This window comes from Schistocerca piceifrons, chromosome 5 (assembly GCF_021461385.2).
Source record: "Schistocerca piceifrons isolate TAMUIC-IGC-003096 chromosome 5, iqSchPice1.1, whole genome shotgun sequence".
Classification (NCBI taxonomy): domain Eukaryota; kingdom Metazoa; phylum Arthropoda; class Insecta; order Orthoptera; family Acrididae; genus Schistocerca; species Schistocerca piceifrons.
Genome location: NC_060142.1, coordinates 371,144,952 through 371,166,655, shown reverse-complemented (window position 1 = coordinate 371,166,655; position 21,704 = coordinate 371,144,952).

The window sequence follows — 21,704 nt, the reverse complement described above, 5'->3', positions numbered from 1 at the left end:
TACAAATACTTTCAGAAATGATTTCCTGACACTTAAATCTATACTCGATGATACCAAATTTCTCTTCTTCAAAAACGCTTTTCTTGCCATTGCCAGTCTACATTTTATATCCTCTCTACTTCGACCATCATCAGTTATTTTGCCCCCCAAGTAGCAAAACTCCTTTACTACTTTAAGTGTCTTATTTCCTAATCTAATTCCCTCAGCATCACCCGACTTAATTCGACTACATTCCATTATCATCGTTTTGCTTTTGTGTGAGGAGTGTGGCAACATCTAGCAGGATCTATGTCGAGCGAATGAGGATAAAATTCTGCCGCAGTGTGCTGCCACCTGATGGCACTGACTTGGACTTCTAGTTGAGTGCAAGGGCTACCTGTACACATCGTAAACCGTTCACGTTGCTTATCAATTCTGTATGTATTTGGCCCTTAAGGCTATTACCGAACGATGTGGCGCAGTGGTTAGCACACTGGACTCGCATTCGGGAGGACAACGGTTCAATCCCGCGTCCGGTCATCCTGATTTAGGTTTTCCGTGATTTGCCTAAATCGCAAATGCCGTGATGGTTCCTTTGAAAGGGTACGGCCGACATCCTTCCCATTCCTCCTTAATCCGATGAGACCGATGACCTCGCTGTTTGGTCTCTAGACTCCAAACACTCCACTCCAATCCTTAAGGCAATTACGTCACGCGTGTTGCACATGGGCAAAAGCTCCTTAAAACGTGCATAACTGATGGTGTGCTCGTGACCCTGATGCCAAGTTTCACGGAGTCTAGTGGAGCAGTAGCGCGCTAGATTTAAGTGCCGTATGTTTCAGAATGTAGCATTCAAAACATTAAAAGAAAAATAATCAATAAAACAGCAAGGTCTCGAAAATTACGGTCATCACGCACACATCAGCTCTTAAACAGCAGCCGCCACTGCCTGCACCCACAAAACACTCTTCTGGCAACAAGGCTGCCTGACAATGCTCATGACATTGCGAGGTTTTTAAACTCTCTCGGCGAGAAGAATGCGTTTTCGTAGCTGGAAATCTGCGTGATCGGATCCCAACACACAGTCCAGCACTCTCACAATTCCACATTTTCTTTATATTCGAAATTTTGGATGCTTACGGCTTGCAGCTAAATCGATTTGATGCTATACAACAAAGAAAGCCTTTCGGCATGTCGGTGTTAAGTACGTACTGCCAGCAATGTGACGATTTACAATGTCAACGAGGCAGGCAAAAGTGAGAGAATTACAATTGGCGACAGAATGAATCCTCACGTAACTTAGCAGAGCACTTCAACGATTACATCTCAACAGTGTCCGCCCCAGTAGCTGAGTGGTCAGCGTGACGGATTGCCGTCCTCTGGGCCCGGGTTCGATTCCCGGCTGGGTCGGAGATTTTCTCCGCTCAGGGACTGGGTGTTGTGTTGTGTTCATCATCATTTCATCCCCATCCGGCGTGCAGGTCGCCCAACGTGGCGCCGAATGTAATAAGACCTGCGATATGGCGGCCGGACCTGCCCCGCGAGGGGCCTCCCGGCCAATGACGCCAAACGCTCATTTCCATTTCCATCTCAACAGTAATTACTATATGAATGGGCTGTTAGTTCTGTACTAACAATGCCTTTTGGATGCAGTCATGTAGTAAATTCGCAGGAAAAAATACCGACTTCAGGACACATCGTCACAGTGAATATAATAAATTGCTTCCATATCTTTCGATTTGAAGGTTCTGGAAACTGAAAAATCCATTAATTGACGGTGTTCGCGCCTGCTGGCACGTAGTAAACATCATGACACTGTTCATTCTTTTGGACTATATACATAAACTGAAGGGAAAGAAACAGCAATCGAATTAAGTCAGACGATAGTGGATGTTTAGTCTGGTAGGCAGCAAACTATTTGATGTCTGCAGAAATAAAACGGATCTAAAATTTAGACTGGAAAATGGAAAACAACATATCTTACAAAAGAATCACGCTTACATCCAAGACAAATTTGAATATTACAAAGGCATTTCTGAAAGCTTTGGTCACCCATCCCTATGTTATTAAATTGTGTAGGATGTCGTCAGTGCTCATAAACAGTATCCCTAATAAGCGTTAAAAATGATCAGAGTCACAGATATTAAAATAATACTTGTTGGTTTTATTCAGGTTTCTACTCTTTTTAGACCGCCAGTCACACCAGATGTCTGAAATTTTGAGAGCACAAGGGCTCGTGCTAGACCGGATGCCCGAAATCGTACAAGACTCCAGCTATTAAAACGAATTGATTTTGGCACTTGTGTACTCATAACTTGCAACTCTGTAGGCTTTGTTTGGCAACTCTCTTTTCATAACAGTGATTGAAGTGTGTGGGGCTCTTTTATCGTGCAAAATTCGCTTGATTTTTTTCTTGTTATCTCGATAAAACTAAACTGTCCCATAGAGATGATGAATCTTTTTGATTCGAAGGAGCTCGTTTCATGCATACTCCACCCCTTCACTTGTGTTTGCGAACTATCTATACCATCTACGATTACGCCTTATACGCATAGCTGTAAAGCGCTCACTTGGTGGTTATCATGGACTCGCTGCTGGGGGCCAGAAAAACGGCCCCAGAGTTCTCTGACGAATGAGGTGTTCCGATACGGGTGGCCTGGCTCGAAACTATTCGCAAAAACGTTATTGAATTTACTGTTAGTACCATTACATTCAGTAGTTAAGAATTCAGACAAGCGGCGGTATAAAAGTTTAGACAACAATCGGTTTACACCGCCAGAAACTGTACTTAGACATCACACAGCTTATGGCTAGACCATGGGCTTCGACGTAGCAGAACAGCTAGAAGGCAGTTCCTCTAGGAACTGAAAAACCTGCAATGTTGCCAGTTTGTGCAGATAACCAGACTTAGCGTGTTACCAACGTGGCCACGTTATTTGTCCCATGTCCTGATCGATGCCTGAGGCGGCTCATTCGCCAGTTTTCATGTCAGAGAGTGTACGTCGTCGCGAACTGTACCGTTTCGCATGTTTGAATTAGAGTGAGGAATAAGTGGTAGATCATCATAATGTTCTGGCTGATGAGTAATGAAAATGAAATGATCATATGATATCATTTTCCGGGAGGCACAACCTCGCGTTCCTCAGCTGCCAAACGTAAGTCATCTTTTCTATTACCTCTAAGGTGACTTGCACGTCAGTGATGGTAAAATGACTCTAAACTCAACATAACACGTAGTTCCTGTGCAGGGTAAAAAAAAGAAGCAACCTCCCACGAGGCTGGGAATCGAAATGGGGCTCTACGCGACGTAGCCTGGCACGCTAGCCTCTCACTTACATTTTTTCGGATGAATTCAGGTTCTGTTTACAGCATCATTATGGTAGCATCCGTGTTTGGCGACATCGCGGTGAACGCACATTGGAAGCGTGTATTTGTCATCGCCATACTGGCGTATCACCCGGCGTGATGGTATGGGGTGCCATTTTTTAGACGTCTCAGTCACCTCTTGTTCGCATTGACGGCACTTTGAATAGTGGACGTTACATTTCAGATGTGTTGCGTCCCGTGGCTCTACCCTTCATTCGATCCCTGTGAAACCCTACATTTCAGCAGGATAATGCATGGACGCATGTTGGTCCTGTAAGGGCCTTTCTGGATACAGAAAATGTTCGACTGTTGCCCTGGCTAGCACATTCTCCAGATCTGTCACCAACTGAATACGTCTGGTCAATGGTGGGCGAGCAACTGGCTCGTCACAATACGCCAGTTACTACTCTTGATGAACTGTGAAATGGTGTTGAAGCTGCAAGGACAGCTGTACCTCTACATGCCATCCAAGCTCTGTTTGAGTCGATGCCCAGGCGTATCAAGGCCGTTATTACGGCCAGAGGTGGTTGTTCTGGGTACTGATTTCTCAGGATCTATGCACCCAAATTGCGCGAAAATGTAATCACATGTCAGTTCTGGTATAATATATTTTTCCAATGAATACCCGTTTTTCATCTGCATTTCTTCTTGGTGTAGCAATTTTATTGGCCAGTAGTGTATGTGAGAATAGGTCAGATGTTATGAAAGTGTGCGATTACCTATATTTTGGTAAAACTGTTACGTAGAAATGTACGAGGAAATGTGTTCGCGACAGACATATTCCGTAATATACTTCTGGGAACATTATCAATACGCGCAATAAAAGTCGACGCATCATGCATTCTTGAAATTGTCTTTCAGGGGTCACTCACTGTAAGGCCATTTGCTTGAAGCAAATGGCAAATGACATTACTACATCACAATGCATTTATACTGATGGAAACTGATGTTATAGTTTTGAAATTAATATTACATTTTCATATTAAATGTTCGTCTGTTGAAATTGTGAACCAACATCCCTACAATGCAATGTGCCATTAATAATCGGAAGGTCCTAATGAAAGAACTACAATTGTTTTGTTAACAATTTTCGTGTTCATACCCTGTTAATGTGCAGAACTCATTCAAAAGCAACTTTGCTAATAAACCCTGTGAACTTTCGAAGTCGGAGAGAGACTGACAGAGAGTGAGAGAGAGAGAGAGAGAGAGAGAGAGAGAGAGAGAGAGAGAGGGAGAGACACAGAGAGAGAAATAGAAGTTTTATTAAAGAGACATGTAAGAACGTTATATCTGCGTCTAATGTCTAGTGAATAAATACATTGCACCACTGAGACAGTTTCAGGAATTCTTTCCTGTTTGTAAACGTTTATGGTATTTTCCACTAAAAATACAAGACTTCTGTATTTATATTTGGTCTTGTACTAGTCTTAACGAAACGATGGTGATCCATTTAACTGCAACAAGTATCATCATATTACATTTGTAAAAAATCTCCCATTCCTTTATGTACCACTATTACGCTTATAACTGCAATGATATTATTGTTCTCTTTTATGAACGAAATTTTATAGATATAAATTTTATAAAACTACATTACCGGTGTTACTAATAATTTAGCAAGCAGAATGGAGATATATGTATCGATGATGTTGAAAATTTCCTCTCCTCAGTCTTTACACGATGTGATCTCCAGGTAATGACTCGGATCAAGTGGAATATCAGATACATTTCCCACCAGGAGCCTCTTTAAATCTTCGTTTTGGACGTCCATGTTGTATAGCATTCCTTTCCATAGTGCACAGCTCTGACATAATCTTACCTCAGTAGACGTCTTAATTTCACCCTGCCTCGGAATCTCTGTTACCCGATCTGTCAAGGCAGTCCACACACAGCACGTGTCAGTTACTCTCTCCACGTGCCGAGGTCAAACTCAAGACTGATATTTGCTACCTGCAACAGAGCATTAAGTAAATCCACTGATACTCTTAAAACCAATCATGAAATAATTGACTTAAAACAATTTGTCAAAAAACTTTACAATGAAACGTTTAATTTAATTTCATGTGATACCTGGGCCAAGAAAAACTTTACAGCCAGAAGTTAATATAACAAATGCACTTATCCTATCACAGTTACTGTAGTTCCTCATTCGTCTATCTTTGCTCAATGCAAACAAATACAAAACAAACACAATTATGAGATTTTGTCTCTGGAACGGACACGAAAATAACCATCTGAATACAGTACATATGGTGGTGTCACCGCCAGACACCACACTTGCTAGGTGGTAGCCTTTAAATCGGCCGCAGTTCGTTAGTATACGTCGGACCCGCGTGTCGCCACTATCAGTGATTGCAGACCGAGCGCCGCCACACGCCAGGTCTAGAGAGACTTCCTAGCACTCGCCTCAGTTGTACAGCCGACTTTGCTAGCGATGGTTCACTGACAAATTACGCTCTCATTTGCCGAGACGATAGTTAGCATAGCTTTCAGCTACGTCATTTGCTACGACCTAGCAAGGTGCCATTATCAATTGCTATTTATCTTGTGATGCATGTACCGTCAGACCGATGTTCACCAATTATGGATTAAAGTTAAGTATTCCAACAGCTACATACTTTATTTGCTACACTCAAATCCTTTAACTGTTCCAGACCTCACGCCAACCTGCGTGAGCTTAAATGCGTGACTTTCGGCTTCACCTCCTAGTGGCTTGGCTGTCGTGCCAAGTCACAACAAATGACGACGAGGATTTTGCGTTCGTTTTGATCTTGCCTAAATTACTTGTGTCATGGCTTCGCCACAATCTCCAGATGTATTGTCCGAATTTTATCGCTTGCAGAATCAGCAGACGCAGGCCTTATTGGATGCACTTGGAAAGCTCGTCCAGGGTCAACGTGTAATGCAAACCGATGCGGCAGCCGCTGCTCCACTGCTACCGCAGCCACAACACGCAGTTGCACCACCTTTACGTCCTTTTGGTGCGGCACTGGAAAGCTGGACGGATTGGTCACGCCAATTTGGATTCCATCTCGCCGCCTACAGAATTCAAGGTAACGAGCGGCAGCCTTTCTTATTATCATGTGTCGGCGTGTCCATGTACCGTGTGATAGTGAAATTATTTCTCCGACGCGACGTAGCAACTCTGTCCTACGACGAAATTTTGTCTGCATTAGATGCATATTTCAAAGAATCAGTCAGTGTAGTTGCAAAAAGGTATGCCTTCTTTAGTACAAAACGTACGGCCGGTCAGACTAATAGGGAGTGGGTTGCAACATTGCAAGGCTGTACTAGGGATTGTGCTTTTGAATGTGAATGTGGACTCCCTTATTCAGATACTATGGTACGTGATGCAATTGCACAGCACGATTCTGATGTTTGTATAAGAGAACAGATTTTGAAACTAGTCAATCTCTCCCTTCAACAAGTGATAGACACATTGGATCGGGAGGACACGGTTGACTTTGCTCAGGAATCATTTGAAACTTTGCCAGCCATGTGTCATGTTACCCGGCCCGCCGGGCGAGCTGCACGCACCAGTAAACAGCCCTCGCGCCCGTCCGCGCAGCTGCCACCAGGCTCTCCACCACGTGTCACGCGCAAGTGAGCAAATGCAGTGCTAAAATCATGCCCTCGGTGTGCTACTAGACATTCGCGTGAGAACTGCCCGTCACGCCAGGCTATTAGCTTTTTCTGTAATAAAAAAGGACATGTTCAGAGTGTTTGCCAGAAAAAGCTCAGAACGGACACTCACACCCATTCCAGGCCCTTTGCTTCGCGCCAGAATCGGAATCGAACCAAGAATACTCATGCTCGTGAACCTTCGCCCATGGAAATTCATGTAGTTCATTCCACTCCGCCCAGTGCCACTCTCTCTCACAGGGACTGTGTTCGTCTTAAACATTGTGTGCGTCGACATCGCCGGAAATCCCGACATGTCACAAGTGATTCTGTACCAGTGTCAGTTTACATCTCACAAGACAGTCGCTCTTGTCGTTAGCAGGACAATAAACATTTTGTCGACTTGGACATTCACGGCAAAGTGATTCCATTCCAGCTCGATACCGGAGCTGCAGTTTCATTGATCAATCACGATACGTACACACAGCTGGGCACACCTCCGTTGCGTGCTGCAAATGTTAAGTAGTTATTCAGGACAAGCGATCATTGTGTTAGGACAGTGCAGCCTTCTTGCAACATACAAGGGACAAACAAAACTTGTGTCATTGTACATCCTTCGTTCTTCTTCTGCAGTGAACTTGTTTGGTTTAGATTTGTTTCAGTTCTTTAACTTGTCTATAGTAAATCAGGTCCTATCAGAGAACCAGGCTGTGCCTTCAGACAGTGTTTCTCGTCTATGTGAAGAGTTTGCAGACATTTTTGCACCGGGTCTTGGTTGCGCTAAGGACTATAAAGCACATTTGGAACTGAAAGTAAACGCGCAATCGAAATTTTTCAGAGCGCGCAATGTTCCCCATACATTGCGTAATGAGGTCGCAAGAACATTACACGATTTGGAATCACAAGGTGTGATTGAACGTGTACAGGCCTCTCTCTGGGCATCACTCTTAGTAATTTTGCCAAAACCTTCCGGAAAATTGAGACTTTGTGTGGACTTTAAGGCAACAGTGAATCCACAACTAGTGATAGCAACTTTTCCTTTACCCCGCCCGGAAGATCTTTTTGACAAACTGTGCCCGGGTAAATATTTTTCGAAGTTGGACCTAGCAGATGCGCACTTGCAAATACCGGTGGACAAAGAATCCCAGCACGTTTTGGTGGTTAACACACATCTTGGTTTGTATCGATTCAAACGACTGCCATTCGGATGTGCATCCGCCCCTGCATTGTTTCAGCAATATTTACATACTGTTTGTGCGTCTGTGCCCTACTGCAGCAAACTATCTGGACGATATTGTGATCTCCAGAAAGACGGAAGAAGAACATTTAGCCAATTTTAGAACGTTATTTCAGGTCTTGCGACTAAATGGTCTTCGCTTGCGGAAGGACATATGTGTGTTTTTTGCTCGGGACTTACCCTACCTGGGCCATGTACTCAATGCCCAAGGCATACATTCCAGTCCAGAGCACCTCCGTGCCATACAAGACTTGCCTTCGCCGCAGAATTTGGAGCAGCTACAGAGTGTGCTGGGAAAAATCAATTGCTAACATGAATATGTGCCCCACGCCTCTTCCATTTCAGCTCCGCTTCATCGCTTACGCCGTAAAGGGGTTCCGTTCGTCTGGGCGACGGAATGCGAACGCGCGTTTCGCCAGTAGAAATCGGCGTTGCTTTCCACTACTTGCCTTACGCCAACCGATCCCCAGAAACACCTTTTGTTGATGGTGGATGCATCGGATTTCGGGATCGGTGCTGTGCTTGCGCACAAAGACGGTTCGCACGATCGCCCTATTGCCTTTGCGTCCAAATTGCTCTCGTCTGCGCAAAGAAATTATTCACAGATCGAGAAAGAAGCATTGGCTCTCGTATTTGGTGTTACTAAGTTTCATGATTTCTTGTATGGTCGACACTTTACCATCATCACAGACCACAAACCTTTGACATCGCTATTTCATCCGAACAAGCCTGTACCTCCACGTACAGCGCAGAATTTCATTCGCTGGTCTATTTTCCTCTCGCAGTACCGCTACGATATCTTGTATCGGTCCACTGCTAAGCACGGAAACGACGATGCGTTGTTCCGTTTGCCTGTTGCTGAGGATAGAGCATTCGAATCCTCCGAACTTGCTTGCATGATCATTGATTCGGCAACCGATGACGTGGTCGAATCGTTTCCGATTGATTTTCGTCGTGTAGCTACGGCCACAGCTGCCGACCCTGTCCTTGCTACCGTATTGCGTTTTGTCGCTACGCAATGGCCCTTGTCAAAGTCACGGATCGAGGATCCGTTGGTTCGCCGATTTTTTGCTCACAAGGAGAGACTTTTTGTACGACGTGGTGTTTTGCTGTTGCGTTCTGACAATAATCAGTCCAGGGCCGTGGTCCCACGTTCGTTACCGTCCCCTGTCTTACGGCTACACCACCAAGGACATTGAGGTATAGTGCGAACGAAACAACTTGCTCATCAGCACATTACTTGGTTCGGAATCGATGCCGCGATTACGAATATGTGCTCTTCCTGCATGGCGTGTGCCGAACAACAATCCGCACCACCGCGGAAATTCTTTGCATGGCCAAAAGCCACTTCCCCTTGGCAACGCTTACACATCGATTTTGCTGGTCCCTTCTGGAATGCTCGATGGTTGGTTCAGGTCGATTCATTCAGTAATTTCCTTTAGTTGTCCGGATGTCTTCCACGACGTCATCTGCCACCATCCAAGCGTTATCTGCTATCTTTAGCATTGAAGGTTCTCCACAGGCAATTGGTTCCGACAATGGCCCCCAATTCATGTCCGCAGAATTTCAGTCATTCTGCAAGGCCAATGGTATTCAGCATCTGACATCCGCGCCGTTTTCGCCACACGCAAACGGTGCCGCTGAACGATTGGTCCGGACTTTCAAGTCACAGATGTTGAAGTTGAAAGAGTCGCATTCTCGCGAGGACGTGTTGTTGCTCTTTTTGTCCTCGTATCGCTCTCAGCCCCGAGATGGTCGCTCGCCGGCTGAGTTGCTCCGCGGTCGTCCTCATCGAACCTTGATGTCTTTGCTACATCCGCCGCATCAGGTTCCTGTGCAGCGGCAGACACCTGCTTTTGCCCCAGGCGACGTTGTATACTATCGCAACTCTCGACGTTCACGGCGTTGGCTCGCAGGGTCCATTCTTCGCTGCGTCGGCCGCGCTATGTATCTGGTTTTGGGGGCCTCTGGTGAGGTGTGTCGGCATCTCAATCAGCTGCGCCTCTGTCGTCGCCTGGGTTCTGCCGCTCCCCGTCTGCTTTCAGCGACGGTGCGTCCGGTCAGCGCCCTGGGAACCCATCTACTGGCTCGCCTCAGCCCCAGGTGTTACCGACGGTGCCTTCCCTTTTGCCCCATGGCGACGCGCCGCCACCGCCGCCGCCGCCTGTTCTGCCGCCAGCGACGCCCGCAGTGGACGCGTCGCTGCAACCGCCGGGCGCCTACCTCGGTCACGCGCAGCCGATCGCTTCCCGTGACCCGTTGTCCTCCGCCCTGGACTTCTTGCCCGCTCCGGACCACATGGCGTCTCCGCCCGTCGGGTGCCCCGACCCGATGGAGGTGACCCTTCGGCCCCTCCTGTCTCTTTACGGGCGCATACACTGCATGTTTGCGTGCACCCTGGACTAGGTTTTCAGGCGTTTCCTAGTTCCCCTCGGACCGAATGGCAGGGTGCGGGTGGCACAGCCTCGCCTGTCGTTAGGCTCCCCACCTCGTTTCATACGTCAACATGGGGTCCTCCCCACGGCGGGCGGAAGCCTTATAACACAACCGTACGCCGATTTGCGGGGGAGGAATGTGGTGTCACCGCCAGACACCACACTTGCTAGGTGGTAGCCTTTAAATCGGCCGCAGTCCGTTAGTATACGTCGGACCCGCGTGTCGCCACTATCAGTGATTGCAGACCGAGCGCCGCCACACGGCAGGTCTAGAGAGACTTCCTAGCACTCGCCCCAGTTGTACAGCCGACTTTGCTAGCGATGGTTCACTGACAAATTACTCTCTCATTTGCCGAGACGATAGTTAGCATAGACGTCAGTTACGTCATTTGCTACGACCTTGCAAGGCGCCATTATCAATTGCTATTTATCTTGTGATGCATGTACCGTCAGACCGATGTTCACCAATTATGGATTAAAGTTAAGTATTCCAAGAGCTACGTACTTTATTTGCTAGACTCAAATCCCTTAACTGTTCCAGACCTCACGCCAGCCTGCGTGAGCTTAAACGCGTGCCTTTCGGCTTCACCTCCTAGTGGCTTGGCTGTCTTGCCAAGTCACAACACATATGAGTAGCATGACAAGTTTTCGGGATCCTCCTTCCGCAGAGTTCTCTTAGTTAAATATACGCCACAGCTGGGCCACATAGAACACTCCTGGTATTCAGACCCCTAGGCGACGACCGTTCCAATCACCACAGCTCACTATAGCTCAAAATGGTTAATTATCGGTGTAACGCCGCTACTGTATGGACGCTAAAATGAAAAATATAAATCCAGTCCTCACACCACAATACAAGCCCCAAGCTCAAGATCAATATTTCATAAAAAAAGTCGGAGTCCCTCTAACACTGCATGACTAGCAGCAAGTAGACTGAGAAGAAAGTAGTATAAAAAGATATAGAAAAGAATCTTGGTAGAAAACTAACTTAATGTTTTGGAAAAGAATAAAAAAGAAATAGTTCCAAGATAAAATAATAGTATATCTCAAAGTAGTAGGCTTGTAGACCACGGAGTATAACAAGTGACCTCAAAGAATACTCCTCGTGCGTTGTCTTTGAGGACACTGCGAAATACAGAGGCTAAAGTTTTACATTGTTAATCTGCTTCTGGCGCTTGCCTTGTCGTGTCGTAACTGAACTTGTGCGTTCGTACGTAATACTGGTAGGCGATACGAGATGGTTGGTTACATTTGATGATTTGCGATCTGCTAGAAATGATTAAAAATTGAAAGAGGTAAATCAGCAACCTTGAAAATATCTTTGAAGTAATTCAAGCTAGGAAAATAACCGAATATACTGTCTTAATTTGATTACTATCAACGAAAGACTGAATTTAGACCCAATGCGATAGACAATTATTAGTTCAACTGACATGAAGTGATGAGTAGTGTAAAGTGTGAGGAATATACCTGAACTGCATTAATGTAAATGGCGTAATCTGTATCTTGCTGTAAACTCTTTGGCTGAATTTACGTAATTAAGTCAACCCATATCAAAGAAAGATTACATCTTTAAAACAATGATAAGATGTGCATAGACTAGAATAAACCAAAATAAAGTGAATTTACAGTGTTTGACATTTCTTTCAACCCATTTAATATTACGTGCTAATGAAACATTTATCTGTGCGACAAGATAGATAATCAACAAAGTGCAGCATTCATAGATTTTTTTTGGCGCTCTAGAAAGTTATCGTATTGATTCAGACTATTTAGCTCACGTGAATTGTTAACTTTCATAGAAAAACTCTTGATGTATATAGGCTGTAATCATGATTAGGGCAATAATCTCAGTTTGTGTGCATTTAGATGTAGCTAGGCTCGTACACGTCAGGGAGAAATATTCATCTATGTAAGCCGGTACGCCGGCCGCTGTGACCGAGCGGTTCTAGGCGCTTCAGTCCGTAACCGCGCGACCGCTAAGGTCGCAGGTTCGAATCCTTCTTCGGGCATGGATGTGTGTGATGTCCTTAGGTTAGTTAGGTTCAAGTAATTCTAATGTCTAGGGGACTGATGACCTCAGATGTTAAGTCCCATAGTGCTCAGAGGCATTTGAACCATTTTGAAGACGGTACAACTAGCACACACTCGGCGTAAATACAATGCAGCAAGACAATTCAATTTTGTGACTTTCCTCGCAAACATTCTACCGCGAGCCAGCCAGATCCTGAGCATCATTCATTAACAAACAATCAGTGGAAATGGAAATGAGCGTTTGGCGTCATTGGCCGGGAGGCCCCTTGGGTGGCAAGTCCGGCCGCTTTGGTGCCGGTCATTACATTCGACGCCACATTGGGCGACCTGCGCGCTGGATGGGGATGAAATGATGATGAAGACAACAACAGTCCCTGAGCGGAGAAAGTCTCCGACCCAGCCGTGAATCGAACCCGGGCCCGGAGGACGGCAATCCGTCACGCTGGCGGACAATCAATCAGGGATAGGGGAAGTTACAAGAAAACTGACGCCCATAACGCAGGGCTCGAATCCACGAAGCATGACCCTAAGATTAAGGACATAGGACTTTAAGTAGCTAGAAAGATGTAGGCGGCACATTTGCGCCACAATACGACAACGCAGACCTTCGAGTGGACGCCGGAGGACGCAGTGCTGGCCGAGCTACGACGACGCGCCGACTTCGACTACGCGGAGGCCGCCGACTGCTGAGAGCGACGACTTCCGGCAGCGTGAGGGCTGGGCGGCGCTGTGCTGCCCAAGCTGACTGCACATCCGCCGCCTCCACAAAACTTATCAGTAAAGACTGAACAACTCAGGTTAGTAGGTACTAGTCAAAAGTTTATTCACAGTGGAGCAACACCCAAATCCTTGTATCATTATTTGTGTATCCGTGTAAGTGGTGCAACACCCAAATCCTTGTATCATTATTTGTGTATCCGTGTAACATTGTGTGCAACCATAAGAACAACTGAGTGCTTATTGTGCAGGAAGGTTTAGTAAACTGCTAATTAGAGAATAATAATTTTCAAAATGTCAAAGAGTGCCAGAAAGGTAAATTAGATCACGACAAAATGAATCTGAAATCAGAGAAGAATCGGTAGAGGAAATGAGTAAAAAATGTAGATAACGTTATTTCTCTCGACACAGAAAATGGGCCAAGATAAAGAATGGACGAACTTACAGTGCTCACGACTTCCGAAGATGAGATAGAAAATATTCCGAATGTCGTGGAGGCTCAAGTAACAGTAATTAATGATCAAAGACAAACTTCTGAGTTGGCGAATGCTTCTTCCACCCAACACTTTGATATGAATATGTTGTTCAATTTTATATGTAAGATGGATGAACGTGATACCGAGCGAAAAGAGAGTGAATTGTAAATGGAAGAACGCATAACCAAATTGGCTGAACGGGATTCCCGGCTGGCAGAACGTGACGCACGTCTAGAAGAAAGAGATAGGAAGTTTAAAGCTGATATATCTGAATTTATAAAACAGAAGGAATTAAAAAGAGAGGAATATCTTGCACAGAAAGAGTTAGAAAGAGAAGAGTATTTTAGAAAGATAGAAAAGCAATTGGAAGAAGAGAATTGCAAGTTTAAGCAGGTGTAATCAGAAACTCGAAAAAGTACAGACGGAGAACAGTGACATCTCTGGTGCTGTACAAACACTAGAAGAAAATCTCACTGTAGTAAAATCAACTCAAGACTCTGTAGTACAGCAGGTATCGGAATTGTCTGAAAAAATGGATCAACTAGAGTTAAGCACTAAACAAAATGTTGATTCGTTTCTACTTGAAAAATCTAGTCAGTGGAAAAAAGAAATTTCCGTATCGATATATGAAAAGTCAGAGGATATAAAAAAAGCGAGTGAATGACACTGTTGAACTTACATTAACTTCAACTATTGAAACAAAATTTAACGTATCTAATGCTGAGGACATTGAACAATTGAAAGAGGAATCTCCTGTGATTAAAAACATGGTAATAAGCGAAATACCTAAGGATAAGGAGAATTCAAGTCGTTTTGGCTACGTTCCGAATGATAGCATAAAAGGTCGTAACCAAGACGTATGGGAATTTTCTACTACAAGTCGACATCGCGACACCAGTCCAGAGAAAAGAAGGTGTGACGAATACAAAACAGAAGGAATCGATAGTGATGAACGACCTTTGCCTGAGTCTGAGCGGTTCACTCAGAAAACTTCTTTGACATCTATTAAAATTGAAAACACCATATTTGAAAGTAGGCAGTTTCCAATGTTCTAGTCGGACAATAACACTATTCACCCCAAAATTTTCATCAACAGTTTTAAACGAATATTTCCGAAGGTATGGACATCGGATGACAAAATTCAGTTTATAGTTTCGAAAGTAGGTGTTGAGGCATCTCTCTGGGCGGATGAAGTGAGTGAAACGTGTAGGACATGTTATGAGTTTGAAATATTATTTCTGGCTAAGTACTGGTCCAAGAGCATGCAACGGCGTTTGCCGGAGGAAGTGTACAATCACGAGTCTTATAACCCGAAGAAAGGAGCGTTACTGTCCTACTTTGAAAAGTACGTGAATAAAACTCGGTATTGGACAGATCCTATATCGCACCGCGAAGTTATTCGGATCCTTAAAACCAGGCCTCCTATTAACATTCCGGAAATGCGTGTTCCTTCAAGTGATGATGAATAATTTCTGTCCACGATTCTATTGATATCATCCAAGAGGATTTCCGTCAGTTTAACGGTAGAGATGCACGATACAATAAAAGTAACGGTCATAATAATAATAATCACTCTCCGTCTAACGGCAGCAGTCATCATCAGTCTAATAACAGAGATTCACAACGTAGACAGAACTTCAATAATCAGAATTTCAACCCATTTAATATTACGTGCTCATGAAACATTTAACTGTGCGACAACATAGATTATCAACAGAGCGCAGCACTCATAGATATTCTTTGGCGCTCTAGAAAGTTATGGTACTGATTCGGACTATTTAGCTCACTCGAAATGTAAACTTTCATTGATAAATTCTGGATGTATATAGACTGTAATCATGATTAGGGCAATAATCTAAGTTTGTATGCTTTTAGGTGTAGCTAGGCTCGTACACATCGGGGAGCAAATATTCATGTGAGTAAGCCGGTACAACTAACACGCACTGCGGTTAAATACAGTGCAACAGACCAATTCTTTTTTTTTTTTTATTTTCCTCGCAATCGTTCCACCGCGAGCTAGCGGGAGCCTCAGCATCATTCATGAACAATCAGTAAAATAAAAGGGGAAGTTACATCGGTACTATCCAAGGTGTCACCGATACCGACCAAAAGCATCCTCTGTCCGGAACACGTCGTGTAGCAGGTTGACACAGTCAGGGGCTCGGTTATTCCGACTCGCTCCCTGGCTGCAACCGACCTCCACGTAACTGTGTCCGGCCGTCCCTCATGGCAGTCGGCAGAGGGCGACACCTGAGTGGCGGTGGTCGCACCACACTGTCGCCGCGTGGAATGGCCCCGTGGTTTGAGGCACCATGTCACGGACTACGCGGCCGCTCCCGCTGGAGGTTCGAGTCCTCCCTCGGGCAGGGGTGTGTGTGTTGTTCATAGCGTAAGGTTGTTTAAGTTAGTTTAAGTAGTGTGTAAGTCTAGGGACCTATGACCTCAGCAGTTTGGTCCCATAGTATTTCACACACATTTGAACATTTTGAGCCACACTGTAGTACCGGCGCGGGAAGGTTGCGCGCGACATCCAAAGGCGTTGGACATATGGCGATGATACCATCGGCACATCCTGCCCCCACCAATATCAAGTCCGCCTGAGTTGGGCACCTGTGAAACTTGGACCATGCATTAGCCTCAGCGGCCAAGTTGATAACATACGACGGCTGTCCAGAAAGTAAGTTACGATTGATCGCGAAATGAAAATCACTGTGAAAATCAGAAATGTTTCATTTGTAACAGTTAGCTACACCTTTCAGCTACTTCTCTACGTAGTCGCCGTTCTCACTCCGACATTCGTCGTAGCGTTGTACCAACTTTCCAATACCCTCATCATAGAAGGCAGCCGCCAGTGCTTTCCGCCAATTCTCTACGCTGCCCTAAAGCTCGTTGTCTGTGCCAAAATGTTGTCTTCATAGCCAGCGGTTCGTTTGAGAAGAGATGAAACTCAGTGGGAGACAATTACGGGCTGTATTGTGGGTAACCAAACATTTCCAATTGAAACGATGCAGGAACATCATCACTGCCCCTGCAGAATGGGGCTGAGAATTGTCTTGAAGACGAAACCGCACGACAGTTTTGCATTGTTGGTTGCATAGCTTCAGGGGAAAATTCTCACCAGGCCCTCGTACTTGGCGGGAGATACTATTTTCTGTAACATCTTTACGCGCTCACAAAGAGCTCAGGAATGAAAAGAGCGGCATAATTCTACCTAGAGTCATACTAGAGACACGGCCCAACACATCTTTGCAAAGCTTTATAGGATTTTCAAAGTCGTTTCCATTTCGCGACCGATCGTAACTTACTTTCTGGACAGCCCTCGTATATTCGTAGAGTAGTCTGAGCGGGCGAATTGCATGATCAACAAATGACTCCATACGAAATTCTTCACATGGGAGACTAGGTTTATAGAGAATCTCTGTTGGTATCTTTGATTGATATAGCAATGTTTTAATTCATTTGCGCAGTAAGGCATAGAAAACTCAGTCCACTACAACGCATAATAATGCGCATCCCCACTAATGTTATAAGAGACTAAAGCCCCTAAGGTATCCACATATTAAAGATTCACAATTTCCAGCACAGAAAGGTAACTAAATTATTTGATTGCACCCACCTTAGCGTATGGTTTAACCTGTGATATGTGGACACGAAAAATTCTTTTATTTTGCTTGTTTCTCACCAGCAATGTGGCTGGGGTGACGTAGCTCATGATTTGTACAGGACCAACGAACCCGGCAATAGCTTCCCCGTAATTTTATACGCCTCCCAACTTCCTGCACAAAAATTCTTTACCCAAACTTGGTCGCCCGCCGTCTACCAGCATTATAATGCCCTTCCATTTGCTTCTGTGCTTCTGACTCTTCCGCAAATTCTTCCTCGCACACTTCCAGTGACTGGATTTGTGCACCGTCCACCCTTACTAGTAACAAATCGCTAAAGGGCCACATATTCACCAGGGAGAATTAGGCTTAAAATCAAACACTAAACCTCGCGGGGGTGACTGAAGTTATTCCCTAAACATGACAAGGACCTACCACAACGGGCCTGATCGTTACGGTGGAATGCGATCAGCGCTGCCCTCAAGTTCCGGTTGACCCGTTCGCCATAGATAGGTGGTTATAGTATGACCTATCCCCGCTTCGAAACAAAAATTATGGGAAGCAGTGGACTTAAAGGACGTTGCATGGTCATAAACCAACACACAACAGGGTACAAACACCCCAAACATACTCTGTAAGAATCGTATTGCGGGTAGGCGTCAGCAAGCAAAAACACGTTAACGCATCCACGCAAAGAAAGATATAATGGCTTCCAACCCTCTAACGTGCAAGGGGTCCTACATAATCAATATACAACCTTTCCATGGATTCACTTACCTCTTCCGAAGCTGAACACCTGCTTGCCGTTATCAAATGGCTTGCTAAGGCCACAAGTTTCACACTCTGATACAATTTCCTTAATCTGTTGCTCCATGCATTTCCAAGTAAAATGCTCCTTAATTTTCATGCGAGTCTTAAAAATCCCCAAGTGTGCACCTACAGGTGTTCCGTGATAGTATTTGAAGACCATAGGGGTCAAAGTTTGAGGCAGCAATATGTCGAGATCACCCTTCCCACGCGTCACAAAACACAAAATGTTCCCCTTTGGGCAACTGGTCCTAACAACCTCCCCGCACGATATTCTCTGTTTAAGCTTGTGCAATACGGTGTCTTCCTCCTGCTGCAGAGCGACATCTTTGAACAGCAACCGCAACCCGCTCAGAGTGGCACAACTGTACTCAGTGAACTCTCGTGACAGAACCCCATCACCCAGAACCACACGGCTGCAGATATCCCGACCGCTGGTCTCTGCGAAGCCTCCCTCCTCATCTTGCTGCACCTCGAACACCGGCTCGAACATTCGGCTGAAGCTGTCAGTCACAACATTCTCCGAGCCCCTGATATGGTTAACCCTGAATTTGAAAGCCGTAATTCGTATTGCCCATCTCGCTATTCTGCCTGTTCGCTTCAGTCTTGCAAGCACCCAACTAAGCGCTTGACAGTCCGTTTCCAACTGAAATTGTTGGTTTTCAAGATATGATTAAAATTTTTTGAGCGCGAACTGGACTACGAAGGCCTCAAATTCGTATACGGAATACTTTGCTTCTAACGCAGAAAGACAGCGTGAAGCGTAAGCGATTGGGCGTCTTCCCGAGTCTTCGTTTTGCAACAGAACTGCAGCAACTTCCGATATTGAGGCATCAGTCTGAACTACAAACACCTTGAAAATGGCTATCGCTAACACAGAGGGGTGGCCAAGGCTTTCTTTAATGAGTCGAATTCTGCCTGCTGTGACGGTCCCCACTCATATTATCTGCTCTTCTTCCGACGCTCGTTTAAGAGGGCAGCTAACTGGGCAAAATTAGGACTAAATTTTTGAGTGTAATTAATCATTCCTATAAAACGAGCCACGGCCTTCACATTTTTAGAGGTTGCGAACGAGCAAATGGCGTCAGTAGGACTTTAGTCGATTCGCACTCCATTCTGACAGACAATATGCCGCAGAAAGGATATTTCAGGTGGCGCGAATTTAACTTCAGATAGTTTGACAGTACATCCGGCATTTCGCAACCCAGGGAGTACTTCGCAAACATGCACAACATGCTCTTCAAAACTCTCACTAAATATCACCAAATCATCCAAATAGTGATACACAGACTCAAACCTAGGAACCGAAAAAACTCTGTCGAGGATACCGGACAACACAGCTGCACCTGTGTACTCATAAAGTAACCAGTCGGTCGCAAAGGCTGTCACCGTTTTAGATTGTTCCGCTAGAGGCACTTGACAAAACGCCTGGTTCAAGTAGAAGGTACTAAAAACCTTTGTGTTGTGGAACCAGGAGAAACACGAAAGGAAATCAGAGAGAGGTGTAGACTGTAGCACAATATTTTTATTAAGCCCCATATAATCCACCATCGGCCGGCCGAAGTGGCCGAGCGGTTCTAGGCGCTACAGTCTGGAACCGTGGGACCGCTACGATAGCAGGTTCGAATCCTGTCTCGGGCATGGATGTGTGTGATGTCTTAGGGTAGTTAGGTTTAAGTAGTTCTAAGTTCTAGGGGACTGATGACCACAACAGTTAAGTCCCATAGTGCTTAGAGCTATTTGAACCATAATCCACCACCGGACGCACTCCCCCCTTGCGGTTTGGGCACCACACCACAAATATAGGTGGCGAGTAAGGAGGTATGGAGGATCACTCCGTCCTGCAACATTTTCGGAATAGTTTCCCTTAATGCTTTCATACGAGAAGACGATAATCTATGTGGTGGACACCTTACAGGAAAGTTGTCCATTAATTCGATCTTATACTCGGCTTCTTTAATCTCACGTAACTGATCGGTTAGCACATCGCTGAACTTTGTACACAACTCGACAATCTGCTGTCTCTGCTCTGGCAACAAATGCTCCACGTCATACACGGAAACGGTTACCACTGCGTTCATCACGTGTCTGGGACCGTTAATCAGGCGACGTACACGATGTTTACAGAACTTGTAATGCTTTTCCCTAGCAAACTCGAAAGAATACTTGCTCTGACCTCACTGGGGCACCAGGCGTACCTTTCCGGTAAAATCGACACCCAATACAGCCGTTACCGACAAAGTACGCGCCGCTTGGACAGGAAATTTCCACATAAACTCACCGATTAGGATCTTAACCTCTATTGTCTCCAAAATTTGCATTTGTTCTGAGTTGGCTAGTAGGCAGTAGCCAATTTTGTCTGATAAGACCGGCAACGTGCAGTTTCCGCGATGTGCGGACACCCATTTGTCATATCAGATAACTTTCCCACCTGGAACCTCTTTGCATCTTCTTTTCGGACGTTCATGTTGTATAACATTCCTACCCGTGGTGAACAGCTATCACCTAAGCTTAAGCCTCAGTAGACGTCTTAATTACCCCGTTTGTCGGAATCTCCGTCAACCGAATTTGTCAAGGCAGTCCACGCACAACACGTGTCTAGGTCAGTTGCTCTCGCCACGTGCCGAGGTCAAACTTCAGACTGAAATTTGCAACCTGTAACAGAGTATAAAGTGGAATGGCTTGGGACAGGAGTTAGGTGCAATACAACCGTTCTTAGGGTAATTTTATTGTAACTAGCCGTAGAGGAAATCCACTGATACTCTTAAAACCAAACTTTTAAAAACAACAAGAAATAACTGATTTAAAACAATTTGTCAAAACACTTTACAATGAAATGTTTAATTTAACTTAATGTGGTACTTTGACCAAGAAAAACTTTACAACCAGGAACTGAATATAACGCATGCGCTCGTCCTATCAAAATTACTGCAGTTTCTCATTCTTCTGTATTTGCCGAATGCAAACAGCTACAAAAGAAAACATAATTATCAGAATGTTTCTCTGGAAGGAACACGAAAATAACCATCTGAATACAGTACATATGAGTAGCATGACAATTTTTCTAACTCCCCTCCCGCAGGGTTCTCTTAGTTAAATATACACTACAGGAGAGCCACATGGAACACTCTCGGTGTTCAGACCCCTGGGCGACGACCGTTCCAATCACCACAGCTCAAAAAGATTAATAATCGGTACCATCGAAGGTGTCACCGATACCGACCAAAGACATCTTCTGTCTTGAACACGTCGTGTAGCAGGTTGACGCAGTCCGGGTCTCCGTTCTTACACCTCGCTCCCTGGTTGCAGCCATTCTCCTCGTAGCTGACTCCGGCCGTTCCTCATAGCAGTCGTCAGAGTGGCGCTAGTCACGCCATACTGTAGAACCGGTGCGGGAACGTTCGCACGCGGCATTCAAAGGCGTCGGACA